This window comes from Cyprinodon tularosa, unplaced genomic scaffold, assembly GCF_016077235.1.
Source record: "Cyprinodon tularosa strain WSP-4 unplaced genomic scaffold, ASM1607723v1 ctg867, whole genome shotgun sequence".
Classification (NCBI taxonomy): Eukaryota; Metazoa; Chordata; class Actinopteri; order Cyprinodontiformes; family Cyprinodontidae; genus Cyprinodon; species Cyprinodon tularosa.
The window spans coordinates 969,924-974,563 of record NW_024039637.1 but is presented as its reverse complement, the minus strand read 5'-3'; the positions used below and the strand labels follow the sequence as shown (position 1 = coordinate 974,563).

Below are 4,640 nucleotides of genomic sequence, written 5' to 3'. Positions count from 1 at the left end.
AAAGCGTGTTTGCTTTTATTATCCTGTCGCCTGCAGTTTGGATTACGTTCATGAAAACCGCTTCCATCCGCCGTGGCGAACTGCGAGGTGGCGACCGGCCAGAGGCTGCTGTTGAATGGGATTCCTACTGACAGCGCACCGCCGGTATGGGGGGTCTGAGCGGCTCCAACAGAAATAATATTGCAAGGCAGGATGGTAATCTGGATGAACTGACTGCACTGATGAAGTTTTCAGGTGGACTTTCCCACTTAAAACATATTAAAACTACTTTATTCCCACTGATCACAGCAAATATAGCTGCAGGGCAGAGAAAGGATAGAGCAGGGAGCCTGAAAACCTTAAACCACTGATCACTTGCATGCAAACCATTCCATGTAGCACAGCTGAGTGTGAAAGAGGATTCAGCTTAATGAACAATATCTGTACAGATAAAAGATCTTCTCTGTCAAATATAAGTCATCTCATGATGATCAGTATAATGGGCCTCCTGTTAATCTTCTTGAACCTAGGAAGAATGTGACAACATGGTTAAGAAACCGCCGCTCTGCAACAGAAACAAGAAGACAAGTGAAACATAAGGAGCCTCAAAACAAACATGTCTGGAACATTTTATAGACACAGTTTTAACCTGCATAGTACTTCTGTACTTACATGTAGTACTTGATACATAAGCATGTTTTGTTGTACTGTTTTATAGATTCTACGTATTTTCAATACAAAGCCAACTATAGTACAGTTTGTTGTTCATTGATTCAAATGTAAGCAACAGAGAAATTAAGCAATGTTAAATATGCTTGAAAATAAAAAAAAGGTCAATTACATTGCACTTACTGGCGTGCTTATTTCTAAGCACAGTATACCCACTACAATAATGTAGACTACAGCACTGCATTTAGGTATAATAAAGCTGTTGGTGAACCTTTGAGAAGCCTGTCTGAATCCGTCTGGAGGCAAAGTGTCCTCTTTATGGAAATCTAAATATGCTCACCCTAATATATATACCTATTCTAAAAGAATTAGTTCTGTAGTTCCCATTTTTAAGCCAACTGATGTTTGCAGGAGCTGTTTTGAACTAGACTACAGAGGGACGGCAGCAGTTTATGGATCATGTTACTTCATGTTTTTGAACTTTATTAGGGAGATTCACTGAGCCTCCTGATGGGTTTTTAGGCACAAGACAATTTGGAGATAAAGGCTCTTTATCTAAACACAAATAATCCAGTAGATTGTATGTTTGACCTCCTCTGCCATAAAACACGAGCATATTTACATAAAATAATGAGATTTTAAATTAATTCAGTCTTGTTTAAATGAAACTTTCAGTTCCCCACCATGTCCCCTTTTCTATGTTCTTCTGAAATCAATTTATGATTATAATAAAAAACAAAGTAATTCTGTTTTAAAAGTTACTGATAAATAGTACAGGTTGTGTAGTTTAAAGTACTTTAAGGCTGAAATGAATTAAAATAACCCAAACTGAATCAGCAGAGATATCTAGAAGAGGGTTAAACGGGTCTCATCAGAAAGAACCAGAACAACATGCAGACAGCAGTGAGTGGGCGGAGCCAAGATACCTGGACAGGTGAGGAAGAGTTTGGACAACATCCTGAGGATCATTAAATGCTGAGACAGCATCTCCTCCATCAGTAACTGGATCAGAACCAGGATAGATATCCTGATCACATCTAAAGCTTTGCTGTTTATCAATAAATCATTTTTCATCAGAACATCTTCTTCATCTTCCTCATCCATCAGAACACCAGCAGGGGGCAGTCTGGGCTCAGAGGAGGCAGGCCACAGGTTGGGTCAGGATGTTCTGGTGGTTCTAGTTCTAAAACCTGGAGCTTCCTGTTTGATGAAGAACCTCCTGGAACCGTCCAGATTCTACCCTGAACCTCAGCTGCTGTTGTTTGTTTCATCTTTCCTGGTTTCTCAGTGTTTCTGTGTTGAGTCTAAATAGTCTCCTCCTGTCAGAGAAACTCTCCCACAGTAGAACAGATAGTTTGGTCTCTCCATGTCTGTCTCTTTCACTCAGAAACATTTTCACATTCAGTCGGTTTCTTTCTGAAACTCCTGGAAAAGATTCCTTGTAAACTTCGTCCTCTTCCAGTCCTTTAAAGATGGAAGCTGGGATTATTCCAGGATCCAAAGGTTTGGTTCTGTTTCCACTCAAACCTTCATTTAGGGTTTTTCCACCAATGAGCCTTCAGTGCTATACCAATGCTGCTGGAGCTGGTTCTGTTCTGGTTCTGTTCTGGTTCTTTCCGTCTCTTCCAGTAAATGTTTGATCCTGGCTCTTAATCTCACCGTCAGAGGAAGATTGAACATTTCTATCTCCAAGCTTTTCTGTCCTGTTTCTTCTTTGTGTCTCTAATGTAGTTTTTCTTGGTCTGATCTGAACAGTTTTGTTCATTAGTCCCAGATAAACAGGCTGCCTCCTCAGGATCTGTGGGCTGTGAAGTTCTGGGTTTCTGGAACTAATTAGTGATGGAAAATGATGACGCTGTTTGAACTGCCCAGCTGGTTGTTCAGTTCTTCACTGTTAGCATCTGCTATGTTTTAATCAGCCAGATCAGTTCCCAATATGACTTCTGATGAGACAGTTCCTTAAAGAAGAATCATTCCAGACTATCTGTGGCTGAACTGCAGAGGATGGAAATATTGGAGAATAAAACTGAATTTTATGCCATTTTTCTGATTCTTAATTTTGAAAATTAATGTACAATTTTGGCACAATAAAGGCATTTTCTATTCTATTCTTCTATTCTATACTACAATTAATATTCTATATTCTAGTCTAACAAGTCTAGTCTCTTTCTCCTCCAGTGAATCGTTTCTCTCCATCAGCTGTTGTCCTCAGTGGGATGTTTCATTCTTCCTCCACATTAAATGTTTTCCTGTCATTTGGATCCTGACCTTTAGATGTTTGTATTTTTTCTCTGTCAGTTTCTGGTGTTTCTTCTTTTGAATTTCAGACTGTTGGTATTTTACCGCAGGTATTTTCACTGCTGTTCCAGTGCTCTTGTAATGGGTCTGCACCATTAACCTCACTGGATCTGCTGGTTGTTTGAAACACAGCAGCCCAGTTTAGAGGCAGCAGACACTCTGACCATATATGGCTGATAGAAACAGAGCTGAGTCAATGTGAAGGTCAGAGGATGGATGAATGAAGGAAGTCAGTGAAAGATGTCACCTCCTCCTGCTCCTCCCTCTCTGGTTATTGGCCAGTGAACTGAAAAGGAGCAGACCCACTTCTGATGTGAATGGTGTTCATGAGAGGAAGATGTTAAAATAAAGATGAAATATAGATTTAAAACAAAGTCATCAATTCTTCCTGCTTTTCTCCTAATAACGAGGTCCAGCTGCAGTCACTGAGGTTTCTCACTGTTTCTGTCCTCCATCTTTTCTAATCCTTCAAATCCAAAGTTTATATCATCAACTTCCTGAAGCAGAGCTGAGGCAGCAGCACTATGGGTTTCTGTGTGTTTCTATCCTGTAATGACGTCTATCAGTCTGAAGGCGGTCCAGATTCAGCTCAGCAGTCCAGAGTTCCTTTCCTATCCACAGTAGTGTCCTTACTGTTGACCCCATTAAAGATGAAGGAGCAGGAGGTAGGAACAGGAGGTAGGAGCAGGAGGTAGGAGCAGGAGGTAGGAGCAGGAGGTAGGAACAGGAGGTAGGAGCAGGAGGTAGGAGCAGGAGGTAGGAACAGGAGGTAGGAGCAGGAGGTAGGAGCAGGAGGTAGGAACAGGAGGTAGGAACAGGAGGTAGGAGCAGGAGGTAGGAACAGGAGGTAGGAGCAGGAGGTAGGAACAGGAGGTAGGAGCAGGAGGTAGGAACAGGAGGTAGGAGCAGGAGGTAGGAACAGGAGGTAGGAGCAGGAGGTAGGAACAGGAGGTAGGAGCAGGAGGTAGGAACAGGAGGTAGGAACAGGAGGTAGGAGCAGGAGGTAGGAACAGGAGGTAGGAGCAGGAGGTAGGAACAGGAGGTAGGAACAGGAGGTAGGAGCAGGAGGTAGGAACAGGAGGTAGGAACAGGAGGTAGGAACAGGAGGTAGGAACAGGAGGTAGGAGCAGGAGGTAGGAACAGGAGGTAGGAGCAGGAGGTAGGAGCAGGAGGTAGGAACAGGAGGTAGGAGCAGGAGGTAGGAACAGGAGGTAGGAGCAGGAGGTAGGAACAGGAGGTAGGAGCAGGAGGTAGGAGCAGGAGGTAGGAACAGGAGGTAGGAGCAGGAGGTAGGAACAGGAGGTAGGAGCAGGAGGTAGGAGCAGGAGGTAGGAACAGGAGGTAGGAACAGGAGGTAGGAGCAGGAGGTAGGAACAGGAGGTAGGAGCAGGAGGTAGGAGCAGGAGGTAGGAACAGGAGGTAGGAGCAGGAGGTAGGAGCAGGAGGTAGGAGCAGGAGGTAGGAGCAGGAGGTAGGAACAGGAGGTAGGAGCAGGAGGTAGGAGCAGGAGGTAGGAACAGGAGGTAGGAGCAGGAGGTAGGAGCAGGAGGTAGGAACAGGAGGTAGGAGCAGGAGGTAGGAGCAGGAGGTAGGAACAGGAGGTAGGAGCAGGAGGTAGGAACAGGAGGTAGGAGCAGGAGGTAGGAGCAGGAGGTAGGAGCAGGAGGTAGGAGCAGGAGGTAGGAACAGGAGGT

General features: G+C 44.2%; 1 long non-coding RNA gene across 1 annotated transcript; it reads left to right on the top strand.

Moving 5' to 3' along the window:
* The first annotated feature begins 895 nt into the window (after positions 1-895).
* LOC119775335 lies at positions 896-3,149 on the top strand. Its single transcript, XR_005279636.1, has 2 exons — positions 896-1,582; positions 1,756-3,149. It is a non-coding gene; the product is annotated as an uncharacterized LOC119775335 (long non-coding RNA).
* Positions 3,150-4,640: the final 1,491 nt, after the last annotated feature.